Source organism: Motacilla alba, chromosome 8 (genome assembly GCF_015832195.1).
Source record: "Motacilla alba alba isolate MOTALB_02 chromosome 8, Motacilla_alba_V1.0_pri, whole genome shotgun sequence".
Classification (NCBI taxonomy): Eukaryota; Metazoa; Chordata; class Aves; order Passeriformes; family Motacillidae; genus Motacilla; species Motacilla alba.
In genome coordinates this window covers 21,450,016-21,465,521 of record NC_052023.1, presented here as the reverse complement: position 1 = coordinate 21,465,521, position 15,506 = coordinate 21,450,016, and the positions used below count along the sequence as shown (strand labels likewise).

Sequence of the window (15,506 nt, the reverse complement as noted above, 5' to 3'; positions counted from 1 at the left end):
CTGTCTATACAGGCAATCATCTATAGCACCTGTATCCTCTCTGGTAGAGGTTTTATGACCACCACATTAAAGTGTAGATAAACAGAAATGCTGGGTGAGTACAATGTATTCAAGTTAATTTTCCCATAGGAACTGAAGTATTTAGTTGCTGATTGTCTTTACAATCACGTTTTTCTTTTTAAATCTGGAATTGAAATATTGCATTTGTCTGTTTAAATTTTAATTATCATAAAGCTTAGTCTGAATACAAGGGACTTTCTGTGCTTCAAGCACTGAGGAGGAGGGAAAGTGCAAGGAAAGCTGTTTCAGTATCCCTGACCAGATCAGCTACTCACATTCTCTGGTTGCCAAAAGTCTCCAAGAGGATTCTGTAGCAGTGGTGCCAAGAGGAGTTATGGCTCGTGCCATAGGCTGGTACCCTTTACACTGCAGTGACCATGGACCTAGCCACCCACAGGGATCTTCTGAACAGAGCAAAGAGTCAGAGCAAGTGTCTAGTCTGGCCCCACAGCTATTGATTTCTCTTTACTGTCATTTAATCAATAAAAAGGTACCTAAAATTCCAGCTGTTAGCCACTTCAAGGTCTATGTAAGTAGCAGAAAAATTAGCAAGATTTGCATTTCCATCCCTGTTTCAAGCAAATACACCCTATCAAGAAAGGTCAAGGAAAGAGAAGGATATAGCTAGCTCTGGTTTATTTTACTTGAAGTGATCAGACCTGGAATGGTGAGAAGGAAATCCAAACCCCATTCCTACCCCCACACCCTCCAAGACACAAATATTTTCTTTTTGCATGATTCTCTTAGAACAACATAGCTCCCAGTGGACTCTGTGCTATGGCTTGGTATGCCTAAAAGGCACACAAGGAAAAATGTGGATTTTGCACTTAAAAATCAAAGTGCATCTTCTGACAGGCACTGTTCTAGCTGTGAGATGTGAAATGAATTCTATGTGTTCATTACTTCATAATGGAGTGCAAATACGCTCTTTGATATTTTTCATCCATAGTTCAAAAGATGACAGTGGTGCTATATTGTTGAATTGCAGTGCTTATCACTCAGATCTGTTACTGTTACAGCCATGAGTATCTCCTGTATGTATATTGATGTATATTTAACCCCACTAAAGCAAGATGGCAGAACCAGTTCCTCTTCATATCCAAAAGAGATTGCCAAGAGTGGTATTTGCTCTAATTGGCTTCTGGAGATGTGCCTCAATAATCTCCAGTTGCAGGTTACATACAGTATCTATATTACTTTAGTGAAACACAAAGAAACTGATAGGAAATGTCATTCTGTAGTTTAGAGAAATTCTGCTGAGTTTAACAGAGTATGATTGAATCTGATAAAAGCAGAATTTTGAACACTCCAGTGATCCCAAAGTAAGGAAAACAGGGAGCTGCACAGCATGGTCTTTTAACAAAGTACATTTTTACATCTCTTGTGTGAATCGCCTCTGACAGCATGGCCATGGAGGGAGAGAGGCAGCAGGAGGCAGCAGTGTTGGGCAATGGAAAGGGAGCGGTGGTTAAGGCAGTGGCTTTGGAGACCATCTGACTGGATTTCTTTTCTGCCCCTGCCTAAGAAGGTCACTTAGGAGAGGTCTGTGGCACAGACAGTCTGCATTTAGTTTGGCTACTAAAAGCAGCTGCTTCTGCCACACTCACTAGGAGCAGAAGTGGACAGTTTCTCCCACTGGCTCTGCACTGTCTGTCTCTGAATGGCAGGAATAATGTTTCTTTCCCCTGACCCTGCTCAGTGCATGCCATCCCTGTCTCAGTGTGTTGATGTGAACAGGAGGCCAAGCTTCCAGGTCCCGGTCTTGTTTGGCCCCTCTTGGCAGTAATTGCTTTTGCTCCAGAAACAACTGGTATTGGAATCACCAGGATTTAGTTCCCAGAGCCAGTGGATTTTTGTTTTGCTGCTGGAAGTTGACTTCTGCTCTCCTATGGAGTCAGTGTGTAGCTGATCTACCAATTAATTTCATGCCTGATTGCAAAGTTTCTTGTAACTTTTACAATCCCTTTAATCACCGTGACCAGATCCTTGCTTATGCTGTAACCCTGTAAGAGGAAACAGCATCCAGCCACAGCTTTCTTGCTATCTAGTCAAAAGGGATAGAGACAAAGACTTGTCTTGAATAATATATAAAATCCAATTTAATATTAATTCTGTTGTAATATTCAATTCCAGAAGCATATATGGAAGCAAATATTAATCCATTAGATTCTTTGTAATTATTTGAACTATTTTTATTAAACATATTAGAACTATAAAGTATTAAGCTTTAAATTTAATACAGCTATTCTTAAAAAATTAATGTTACTGTATTATTGAAGTTATACTCATGCATTCAAAACGAAATCATTTTCACCTACTGCCCGTACAAATTTCTTTAACAGAATGTAGGAAACTAGGGGGAAAAGAGTTAAACACTTTTGTATCGGTTAGATCCGCTACCTCAATTAGAAGTATCCAATCAAGTGAGAAAAAAGTTCTTTTCAGATTTTAGTTATCTTTTTCACCTAGTCTTGAACTGATGCAACAGCTGAATGTTCTTGCTCTGAAAACTGGGGAAACTAAAAAAACTGAGATGTCTAAACATGCCCAATGCAAATATTGCCAATGGAATGCAAGTGCTAGTAAAAAAATAGTAGTTGGGCTTTTTTCCCTTGTCTTTCTGCTTTTGAACATATAGTGAGAGGAAAAAATGTCTTCAGATGTAGGAAAACCTATGAAAGAAAGAAAAAAAAAACACACCACATTTGCCCTTTAACGTTTTGGAAGATAAATTTACAATTATGGTTTTAGTTAAAGATGTAAGAAAGGACTTTTCAAGCTGTGAAGTCCTGTCCTCAGTGTTGGTGCTTATGACTATTTTATTTCTCCAAGTACTGAATGGGATTTGCAGAAAGGAAACTAAGACAGATAGGAGGACGAAAGGACCACTACTCTAGGGTTTCCTGTTCAAAGCACTCACCTACAAAGAGGAAAGAGAGGAGAAAAATGTTGTAGGCTGGTCTCTCTTTCAGAGACTACCTATGCCTTCCACCACAAATATCACTAGATTAGAACTAGGGGTTAACTACATAGTATGATCATTTGGTTCTTAATTTGTTTTGATGCAGTGGGTTTATTTCATTGTTTGCTGCATCACAATGACATTCATGTGACAATATTCAGATTGCAGACTATTTAGTTGTTTCACAGTGCCTTTACAAACTGCTTTGCACATGCTTCTGTCTGTGTTACCTTTCTACTCTAGATACACTTAGATCAGATGCTGCTTCTGTTCAATGTTAGTGTTAAGCTAGAGTCATTTGTCTTTGGGTTTTTGGGGTTGGTGGTTTTGGGGGGTTTTTTGTTTGTTTGTTGTTTTGTTTAGGTTTTGGTTTTTTGTTTGTTTGTTTTTACTTCCTTTCTTTCATGTTTGTTCAAGAAACAAGACCATTAGCATTTTACACTAGCCCTTTGGTAGGCCATCTGCTTCTGTGAGAACCGTGCTGGAGTCCTGGATCTGCTCAGGATGAGGCATACCTAGAGGAAACCTTTGCTAGAGAGTGTTGCAGGGTTTAGAGCCTGAAATGCTGTGCTCCAAGAGGGCAGAAAGGGCAGGGCTGCATGAAGGCATGCAGGGGGTACTGCCTCATTAAAACTACCAATATGAAAATGACTTACAGAAAGCTTGAGCCACCCATCCATGTTTCATCAGCTGGGCAGAATGTCCCCCCGGGGCGCAGCACGCTGCCGCAGCTCTGCAGGTGCAGCCGGCTTTGCGAGGGGAGCCGAGGCGGCCCGACAGCCAGAGACGCAGGGTGCCCGCCCGGCAGCTGCCTTTCCTGCTGCCCGTTCGCAGCCATTAGCTATTCACGCAAGCGCCCAATTAGGCTACGGGGGATAAGAGCATTAATTGGTGAAGTCGCATTCCTTAGCGTCTGACAATATTGATATTCACTCTGTTTTCAGGTCTTCAGTCTTTTATGCCATTTATTATTTCTTCCATGTTGATGATACACAGGAATAAATAAGAATGACTGTACTTTCTAGTTTGATTTTTGGGCCATTCTTTTCATTTAGAAGCTTTCTTTCATTACATTAAAACCTGTAGTTTGGAAAACATTTAGTTCAGTTTTCCATTTTGTGGTATTTCCCCATTAGGATATTGCTCAGCTGAAGTAACATGGTTTAATAACTTCTCTAGCAGGATCAAACAGGCAAGCCCCAGCTTTACTGATGATGATTAAGGGTGGGAGTCATGCTGTGAAAGAGTGACTAAGTGCTGTTATTGAGATCTGACAATTTTCCTGGAAGATGGATTTGATAACTCTATAACAAGCATATTTCAGTGAAATGACCCAATTTTAGAAGATTAGTGTATTTTCCTAAATTCAGTAAGCCTTTATAAAAATCTCACATCTAGAAATCTGTAGGAGTTCTCTGAAAGGAATTCTAAAAAAGGGAAACTGTAATACCTACCTGGCAGGCTTAGGGAACTGTGATATAGAGGGGCATCCTATAGGAGCACTGTCATTTTATGTTCTGGGTCTGTGAAGGTGTGTAAGATTAGTTGATGCTGAAGGCAGTAGGAAATCACAGTGGAAAAAAGGATCCTGAGAGTTCAGCACTTGACAACATTCTTCTTAGAAAAGTGAATGCCTAACAAAGCCTCAAGTTGGTCTTACTCTTGTATATAATTAATATGACCATTATAAGTAATGGTTTTTATGAGCTGGGAGAACTATCTCACTTGAACAAATTAATTACACAATACTTTGCAATTCTTATGCTGATAAGATTAATAGTTAGGCATAACAAGGATACAGGTTATAACAAGAATATAAATGAGAGTTGCAATACTAACTGCACAGTGGATAGCCATAGGCCTTATGAATGTGGAAGAAAACAGAAGTCTTTTTAATAGCTATGAAGTATCTTACATAGTTTTAAACATTTGTAGTTTCAGGTATAAAAATGCTTTGCCTAAAACAAGTAGTTTGGAATTCCCTCTTTTGCAGCTTATCAAGTGGAGGCTCATTTTCAGTCTTGTCTACTGAGAGGATTTGGCTCCTCCTTTATCCCTTCCCTCCCACTCTGGGATCCTTTCCACATTTGTAATGGGACTTTTATCAATAAATTAGGTTTCTATTCAATATGACAAACTCGGGCAGGGCTAGCTGGTGGCCCAAATCTTGAATCCAGCAGACAAGGTGCTTCCACTGACCTTGCATTTATTCTTGAAGGAAGGAAGAAGCAGTTGTTCAGGGGGTAAAAAGATCCCAGCCTATGTCTTAGAAAGGAGGAGGGAAGGCTTCATGCCCATCCATGGCCCTGCAGAACCCTCAGCTGCTGCTGATGCTGTGTCTGCATCAGTCAGGAGGGGAAGACATGAACAATGACACAATTCCACCAGGTCTGTGGCTGTCACTCTCAGGAAGCAGCCTGGAATTGCCCTCAGTCCCAACTGGCTCCTGAGCGGAGTTCTCTCTTGTTGCTGCTAAGTGATGACCACCCAAACACACTGCTAGTGAATGCCCCAATCAAATCCCTACTTTTTTTATCTTTTAAATCAAACAAACAAACAACAACAATAAAAACCAAACAACCAAACAAAAAACAAAGAGAACCTCCCCAGACAAAAACTCCCACCCCTAAGTAAATAAAAGATGCATCCTGAGATTGTTTCAACAGGATTGTCATCTTTTTTTTTTCTGGCTAATAAAGTCATCACCTAATTGATTATTCCAGCAGTGGGCCAAATTCTGTGCTGGTATAAATGGGTGCAGCCCTGTTAGGAGTAGCTCCTACTTAACTCAATCCAACTGGCCTTTAAAAATTGATTCAAAGGTTGAAAGGAAAAAACTTGTTTATTGCCCTGGCCTCAGGTTAACAGAGCAACCAAAAAGTCATCATGGAACCTAATAAACAAAGAACGTCATGTTTGTCCTCCAAGCTAACACAGGTGAATTACTGCTTTCCATCCTTTTCAATCCCCCCCCCCAATTTTTTCCAACCAATATAATTTTCATTATATTTTTCATAATGTTTCATTTATCTAAGAATGTTCTTTCCAGTGGTATTTGTATTATTCTCACTCTAGACTGTCATGTGTTTGAAGATTTTTTCTGTCATAGGACAGTTTTTTTCAGTCTGACTCTTGAAAATGTAGTGCTAAAAAGTTGTAAGTTCTGAACTTTTTCATTTTGCTGCTAAGAACTGCATACAATTCCAGAGATGTCTGTGGTTCTTAGGTACTGTAATTTCATCATTCTAGGTTCTGCCTGCTAGTCCACATTTTCAAGTGGCAAAATAACTCCCTATATGAAACACAATACTCAGTGTAATCTGAGTTTCTCCTAATCAACCTTTAAGGAAATCCTTTTACAGCCATTTCAGTTTTTCCTGTCATTTGCTTCATTATGTTGCTGCATATGTGGTTGACTCATCAGTCCCTCTAATCTGAATCATGCTCTTCAATGTGTGCTTTTGTATCTGGGTGCTGGGTTTGGCTGGGATAGAGTTAATTTTCCTCCTAGAGGAAAATGAGCGGCTGGGATGAGAGGCTGTGTGGTGCTTAGCCGCCTTCTGGGGTTAAACCACCACACTCAGAAATATTTTTACAACTCTAAATATGTCTGGAAAACACAGAAGACAGTCACTCTGGAAAAATAATTTTAGGAGATCCAGGAAAATTTTCAAGAACCTAGACAGCTGCCTTTGCATTTTATTTTTCTGAAATTCTTCGTCTTCGGATTGGGAATTTTATGCTGTTTTCAGAATATCTTTGGGCAAAACAGTGTGTGTAATGGTGACAGAATCACTGCCAGATTTAAAAATAACCTCAGCAGCAGCAGCAAAATGCTGTCCCTTGCAATTTGTCTCCCTGCACCAACATTCCTTCTATATTTTCAGTTATCATCATTCACAATTAAATAGCTATAAACTGAATTTTATGAGAACTTAAAATGCTTCTGAATGCACCAAAACCCATGTGTTGTATATCACATACACAGCTTGCTGAACTAAGGAGAGAAATTATCCAGAAGTTATGTGGAAGCTTTCCACAGTCTCCTTATGTGACCTTGTGCAAGGCCACGAATGTTTGAGGTCAGAGGGAACATAAATACTCATTTCTACATGACTCATTCTGAATACTCTGCTAGACAAATTTTAAAATAATTCTAGCTAACCAGCACTGAAAACATTTTGGACATTGATCATTAATGTTCTACATGTTGGTTTGGCAAAATAGCTTTTCCCAGCTTTCTGTACTAGAAAAGAAAATAAAAGCTTTGCTCAGACTGCCCCCTGCAGAACACACAGCAGTGGGGTTTAATGCCTCGGTTATTGTCAGCGGTAAGAGAATCCAGAGGCAACATCACAGCACTGATCTTGTCCATAGCTTATAGAAACAAAGCAAAGATAGACTAATAGTTATTTTTCAAAGTATTTCAGGACCCTCTTGATGGAGTTCAAGGATATTCATTTCAGGAAATGTCCCTAATATGTGCTACTGTACTGCTTCTAGAGTAAGAACAGTGTGTGGAAGTACAGGCCCTGCTAGATACACTCCAGTGATTCCATATGCTCCCTGTATTTCCCTTTTTCTTGGTCACAGTCAGTGCCCCAGACAGGGATTTACCAGCCCACCCATGGCTTTGTTCTCAGCTGCTATCAAGAGTTTCACTGGAACTTCACCAGGGCTCTGACCCTGACTGGACCTAAATACATATTCACTAAATGACAAATACCTTGAAAAACTAAAATGTAATGTCCTGTGACTCGTGTCTTAGGTTTTCCTCCCATTAAAAGGTTAAAAAAAGAAATGTGTTGTCAATGACTTACACATCATGAGCATTTGTCCAATTATCACTTTCCCTAATAGATCTGTGTATAGTAGCAGAAGGTTTCTCATGAAACTTCATGCAACTAAAAAGGAATGGTTTAAATCACCCTTGAACAAATATGTTTTCAGGAACAAGAGACGAGAGCATTCAGACACTTCCAGACACTAGTCAGATTTAGGGTAAAATGCAAATCTGGGTTTGGGACAGAAAGAAGAAGACAACAAGCATTACAAGTTCTGATTTCTGATAAAGGCTTTTTCTTCCAAACAGGGACTTATCTTTTATTCAAATATCAACTCTGGTAGAGCCATTCATTAAGACTTGGATGTTGGCTCCAAAATCTTTCCCTATCAGATACTCAGTCCTCAGACTGCACCAGGGCAAAAGTTTTCCATTTGACAGCACCAATCAAGGAAAACATACAAAGGCAGGACATTTTCCTGATGGATACACATCAGCTAGGAAACACTGTTGTCTAAAAATCAATTATTTCAAATTTAATGGGCCCAAGAAATAATAAAAAAATTGTAACTTTTTTTTTTTTGAAGAAAATGTCAAAAACATAAACTTTTTCTCGACCACACAGTGCTTTCCTCAGAGACTACCTGATCCTGTGGGATTCTAAGTGCCACCATGTGAAAAGGAGTAGGAAGTTTCTCACATATTGCTGCCTTTCCTATTTTCTTTGGCTGTAGAGATATACAGTTTTTAAGGCATGTCAGACACTGTCTTCACAGGAGATACTTGCTCAAAAAGGATCAGAGAAAACATTTAATATTGTCATGACAGATTGACACCCTTGAATACTTCAAGGAACTGGATTTTTCAGCTAGGTTCTTTATGTATTGGGGAAGTGGAAGGCTGTTTCTTTCCCACCAAAAATTAAATACTCCTTGGTTAAATCTCAGATCCCACAGTAAGATGACCTTTTTCCAGAGAGACCCTAAATCAAATACTGCCTTACTCCCTTTCTGCTTTGTGAGATTACTGTCCTCAGTTTGGATCAAGAAAGGAACACCATGGAAGTGTAAGTGCTTGTTCTTGCTTCAGGATCATGCTTAGCACCACTTACCAAAGCAGCCTCACAGCTTCTCCAGCCAAGTAAATTCAGTTATCATACTGAGGAAAAACATTGCAATAAATATCCACTGACTTTAATCTTCCACTGGAAGATCCTGCAAGGCTTTTCACCCTGCAGAAACTCACACCAAGTAAAATCCCAGTGTCTTATTTGTTGATGATCACAGTCATTTCCAGAGTTTTAGAATAAAGCTGACTCTCATTGGGTCAAACTGCAGAAAAGCCTGTTTGGATGTTTGCAGCACTGGTTTTTAGACCTGGAAAAGGACTAATTTCTGTGCAGGGCTCAGTACTTTCAGTGCCCTTTCAAAGAAGTTGTAGCTGAGGACATTTTGCAACTGAAATGAAGATTTCAGTGACTGACATAATTTCTTTCCTACTTGTACTTTGGTTATGAGAATGGGTCACCTTAATGTTTATGGTGATACTATTTCAAGTGAGGTTTTGAACTACATTTATAGTCACATATATTTTTTAGCCTAAATATTAAAACTACAGCTTGCTCAAAAATCTGATTTATCACATGATTTTCTTGGGATATACTTTAACAAAACTCTAAAATTTTAAAGACAAAGTCTGGCTGCCTAATTTTTATTTTCTTTGAAACATTACTTAATTTTCTGAAGTTCACTCTTTATTTTTACAGATTTTTCATAACATATTTCTAGGCATGGGCCCACTACTCCACCTGTGTTCCTTAGTGGCAGAGAAAAGATTTTTTTTAGGATCAGTACCGTAAGTATGTAATAAAAAGAAGGAAGGTTGAATTTTTACATAATGCATAGAAGGTATTATTCTTCCAATAAATGAAAGACATTACATCAGTGGAAATGGAGTCAAATAGGATTCTTACCTTCTACCTCTACCTAAATATGCTACAGGTTTCTTAGCTGTGTTCCTGCACTGTGTCCCTTTTGTGAAGGTTCTGTTTTAGCAGTTTTACTGCAGGAAGGACAGGTTTTGCAGAAGTGCATTCTTTCCATTTCCAGTTTAAAAGTGATTCTTGGAAATCTCAGAGGTCTCCATTGCTTTAGAGACTGTTTATACAAAAGTCTGAATTCTTGCTTTTCTTTGAGGTAGGAACTGTAACTATAATGTGACAACATAAAAGTAATGCATTTTTTTAATGCTTGTAAACATTTTTTTTCCTTATTTCCTATGAGAAACTTGCCCAAGTAATTTTTGAAACAAGTTATAATTTGTTGGTTACATTTTGTAATGTGGTATCCCTGTGTAATTTTTCTTTCATTATTAAAAAATTATGCATATCTTTCAGCTGGACATTAGAAAATTATTCTGATATATTCAGAATTCAGTCATAGTTATTGGGATGGTAAGAGATGCTGCAGAAAAGATCCTAAACAACTCAGGTCATAACATCAATCCTTTTACTATCATGAAGAGTCTTAAGAGATGTTAAATAATTGGGGCAATTAACACATTTCTCAGGATAATACTTTTATTTTGACATCTTATGGTCCACGTTATATCCAAAATCTATTGTTGAAGAAGGACTACAGGGAGGTTTCCTTCACTCTTCATTATCAAGGATATATTTTTTGGTATGTTTAATTATTTAGAGATTGAAACACCAGAGTTGTAGACCTAAGTATTTTAGATCTCTGCCTGTATCTCTGTAATAAGAAATGACATTACAAAGGAATGAAATATGGACTGAGTTGAAAATATATTAAATTTGAATGGAAATTTTTTTCTTTCTGACTGGGGCTATTTCTGTTGACAGCAAAATGACCTTTGCTTCATATGTTTATTTGCCTCCTTTCCCTTCTCTCAATACTCAAAGATTTCAGCACACAAGCAATGTGATTTTCTGTAATTTAATTTGAAATAATTTATAAATAGATTTATGTTTAACTTGTAAATTAGACTTATAATATTGGCAGCGAAAATTAAAGAACTGACTGATGGAAAGAAAAAAACAACTTCTTCCTTTCCTTGTTTTGTCCTAGTTCCTTACTTCCTCTGCCAGCAATCACAATTCTTTTCTCAAAGGGAACACACCGTTAGCCAAAGCCTGACTTTTCAGTTTTACTTTTGCATTGAGCATATTCAGCAGTGCAACTCCAGAGCCTTGTTTGCTAGACTGCAATGACGCATGCCAGTATGGTTCCTTAAATTACATCTCCTCTAGTCTAAGTAAAAGAGAAAACATTCAACAAAAAAGTCTTTTTCCTGACATTTTAAAACACAAATACCTAAATATTTACCTTCCCTTTTGCAAAGCCCAAGGACAGCATGGCCCAAATGTACAGGCACCATGGCACAGATGCAGGTGAACCTGCTCATACATGCCTGGGAAGTGTCAGACTGCTGGCCCTGAGCTCTGCTTTGGAACACAGAGTGGATCTACCTTTTGGTGAGCTGTCAAACAGCCCAATGACCAGAAATTCCCAGGTAACAGGGTGATGTATTCCACGGAAATACAGCAGGACTGAAATCTTTAAATTGCAATCAAAGTCGTGTTTCGAATTTTCTTCTTCCCCTTAGAGATGGGTTCCCACAGACAAGGGTTTGGTCCTCATGGACACCTCCCACAGGCACAAAGCACCAAAGGGTTTTTGGAACTGGGGCAATGGAATGTTTTCTCTAGGGCAGTGTGCTACATCACAGCCCTTTGTATTGCACAACTTTTGCTGTTGATTAAAATCAGCTTTATTCCCTATTCCCAGAGCTGTTGGGCTCTTAAGTCCAGACATCACCTTTGACTCTCTGCTGCCAGCTAATTTAGGACAAAAAGAAAGGTGAGGAGTGCCTGTAGTATTTGCAAATGTGAATAAGTTATTGTAATGATATTTTTCTCCCTGTCTGTGGCTTTTATTTGTTACATTTTATTAATTTCTGCTTTTTGAGTATCTGAATGCAGGCAATATTCAGCATTACAGATTCAGAAGGAACCCAAATAATTACTGGTTAAAATATGTGCACAAAATTCCTCCTCAGTCCAAATAATTTTTTCTCTCCAAACATTTTTCCCTTTCATAAATACAGAAAATAGAGTAAATCTTTTATCCTGCTGCCTTTGGTCAGAAGGAGTCCAAGAAGAAAACAATTAAATTGTGAGTTACATTAGCTAAGACATGTCTTCCTTTTCTGTTTTTCATACCAACCACAAACCTGTGACTGCCAATTTGGATCATAAGGGGAATGGAAGTTGGAACTCTACTGGAAGTATGCAATGGCACATCCTAAAAATAGAAGTGCAACAGGTATGCCCGTCAGATGGTCACAGTCTTACCCATATCCTTACCTGAATGAAATTATCTGGAAATGTTGCTTTTCAAGCGATAGTTAGAGAAAGAGTAAGCAGAGAAGGAAAAAACCTAGTAGGAATGTATGGGATGAGCAGGAGGAAGTAAATGAAAATGCTGATTTTTACATTTTCTAGTTCTTACTCTGTTTGCACCCAAAAGTGGACAACTTGCCAGGAAAATATGATTGCTAGCTCTAATCATTCAAATATTTGTGAGGAATGCTGATTATATAACAACCCTAAGAGTCTGAAAGAGCACATTTCTTTGAACTGTGCAGTTGAAATGGGCTGGTTAAACAATAATAGTAATTAATATAATTTGCTAAAAAAAAAGGACATTCATCCACCAGTCTATTTTACATTAGTAGAGGAAAAATTGCAATATGTTACGATCACAGGACACTAAATAAACAGTAAACAACTGTATTCCAGTTTTTACAAGCTGGAAAGTCAAAGCAGAAAAATGTGAAGCTGGCCACCCTTTGAAGGCAGTTCCAGGAAAAAAAAAATCAGGATCATTGTGTTATTTTTGTCTTGTGGTAATGCTCAGAAGTTCTTTTTCTGAGGCAGCACCCCCATCAAGAAATATGCATAACTTCATATGATGCACAGAATAAGTAAATAGTTCTAAGCCCACTTAAATAAACATCTTCGAAAATTTCAGTCTGAGGTCAGCTAATGGTAGGAAGCTATTTTTCTTCTCACTCTTTCTTTGTTTTATTCCAATCTAACAGGATACTATAGCTTATGACATATGGTCCCTTAAATTAGGCACTCCAAACCTTGTTCGTTCATCTCAGTGTGTGAAGCCAAGTTGTCTATTAATAGGAAAAGCCTTGCCCTGGAAAAATGTCTATGTACCAGTCTCTGCATTGGGGAAATGAAGAATATGCTACAACAGGAAATAAAATTAATTTAATATGTATTATGGAAAGAACCACTCTAATGTAATACTGCCAAACAAAGTGGAGAAGTGCTGTTAAATCTTTACGTCTCAGAGGTGTGGTGCATTTAGCAACTTGATGTCTGTGTTATTCAGCATACTGAGTTTCCAGAGTCATCTCCAAGTTGTAATGGACAATGTCTCCTCAGCTTTGGAAGCTGAAGAATAAACCGAGACCACCAGCTAAGATGTTATGTAATTGCCATGGATATGAGCATTGAATGACCTCAGGTGCTGTGTTTAAATGAAAAGATTTAGTCAAAACCAAAAAGAGTTGCATGTAAAAAGGATTTGTTAGCAAGTCATTTTTTCTCTTATAAGATAGAAATTTTAAAGGAATGCTACAATGAAAAATGCTGACACAAAACAATGCCATTAGAAACACCCAATAAAATTCCCACCTTCCCATGCAACATGCTTAGTTTAAGTTTAAAACAACCATTAAAAAAATTGTCTTATGGAAGCAAGTTATAGAACTTAGAGATTGTTACTGTGTAAGAATTAATATATTTGTATGTAATTACCAAGCTCTTTTGATGATTTCAATAGCCATTCCTCTGCTTTTGAAAAATGCAATTTTGCAGCATGCTTCCATACATCGTAGCACTGCAGAGATCATTTGCCTAGCCCATCACTTTGGCTGTCAAATGTAACACCCTTTTTCTATCAGATATAAGCAGCTTGTCTTCACCTTCAAAGCCTGCACCTCATCCTACCTATCATCTCTCATGCAGGATCAAGAAATCACTTTTTTCACTGATTAGCCCATGATGCCAGCCTCCTTCATTGACTTCTTGAATTTTCAGTCGCTCAGTCTGAAGCTTTATCCCATGCCATTCCTTACATTTGGAAAGTGCTGCTTCAGACATCTGTAAAGCTACCTCCTTATCTTCCTTCTAATCCTGTCTGTGAGGTTCCCCTGCCATTATGCCTTCAAAAGAAGTTTCAGAGTTTGGACTGAATTTGCCTAGTTATAATGAGCTGTTGCCAAAAAAAAAAAAAAAAAAGATTTCTGGATCAGCTTCACATGGAGCCCTCCCAAAGATCTGAAGGTTGGTATTTCCTACTCAGATGCTGCACTGTCAATTCTACATGGTTACTGGTGCCTCATTTTTCAGAGGATGTTGCCTTGCTGTTGTTGGGCAGAAATATCTTTCCATTTGAAAACATGGGATGAATGGGTGACCTGTCTGGATGTAGGAGTGACATCTGAAACAAGGGGATAATCTAGAGGGGGCCTCGGCCTTTTCCTTCACATGACAAGTGTTTAAGATACTATTTATATTGATTAAATGAAAGAATCTTCCTGCTGCTGGACACGGGCATAAGAAATTGTGCTGTACTTATGTGGAAAGACTGATGGGAAATTTTTAGTTTTGGTGACCAGTCTGGGGGAAGTTGGGGGCAGAATATTGCCTTTGGCTTGTTCAAATTTCTGTTGTGGAAAGAATGAGTGGTCACAAGAAGCAGTGTATTTCACTGGGTCACCATCTCAGATGAGAAGATTTTGCTTTGAAGCAATTACATGTGCAGCCTGTGGCCTTGAACACATTTTCATTGTGTGTTGTGTTTGTATTCCCATCTCCAGCAGCACTGACTCAGGACCAACTCATCCCTTTACAGGAATTACCTACAAAGGAAACTGGAAAGTCCATGCCATCTCTGTCATCCTTCCCTCCAGATGGTGCTTCCAAATCCCTTCTGAAGGTGATTGTGCAAACCAGCATGTAAGTAAGTTCTGTTGGTTTCATCTCTAATTATGGTGAAGATTTTGTCTCAGGATGCTGGAAAGGTGCCTGATTCCTTCTCTCCCTCACCTGTCCCTCCTGGCACTCAGCCCCAGCCACCAGAACACTCCCATGGCTCCTAAAGGAGCAGGAGGCACCAGTTTCCCCAAACTTGCCAATTCAGATTTTCTTGAGCCTCCTTTGTACAACGTTTTTATCCCCCAATCCATCAGCATTTCCAACTGCTGCAGGACCAGCAGGCTCCTCCATTACTCTGCATGCAGGCACTCAGAGAAACCTTGAGAGCCCTCCATCACTGCAGAGCAGTTGGGCTCACGTCTCAGCCTGGCTGAAATCCTCTGAAAAATACTGTGGTGTTCAGATGATTAGACTGTCTTCCAGAGAAGCAGGGACTAGATCCAATTTGAAAATCTTTAACATATGGGATAACCATTTTTAAAACACCCTTTTAGCTTGCCTTTCCATAATTTTTCAGGAGTGGATCTGTACTTTTAGAAAGTCAGGCACCAATGGGATGTAGACAGCAAGTCATAGTCTTGGTCAGAATTTCAATCTGAAAACAACCACAGAGCTGCGCAGATTTCTCAGAAACTGAAATCATTTCCAGACTGAGCTTTTTA

General features: G+C 38.8%; 1 long non-coding RNA gene across 3 annotated transcripts in view; it reads left to right on the top strand.

Annotated features, from left to right (window-relative positions):
- The window catches only part of LOC119703635, a 105,950-nt gene that overhangs the window by 68,033 nt on the left and 22,411 nt on the right, over positions 1-15,506 (top strand). For all 3 annotated transcript variants that reach the window (XR_005257675.1, XR_005257676.1, XR_005257674.1), the window contains one exon: positions 12,086-14,865. This is a non-coding gene — a long non-coding RNA (uncharacterized LOC119703635). The remainder of the gene's footprint in view (positions 1-12,085; positions 14,866-15,506) is intronic.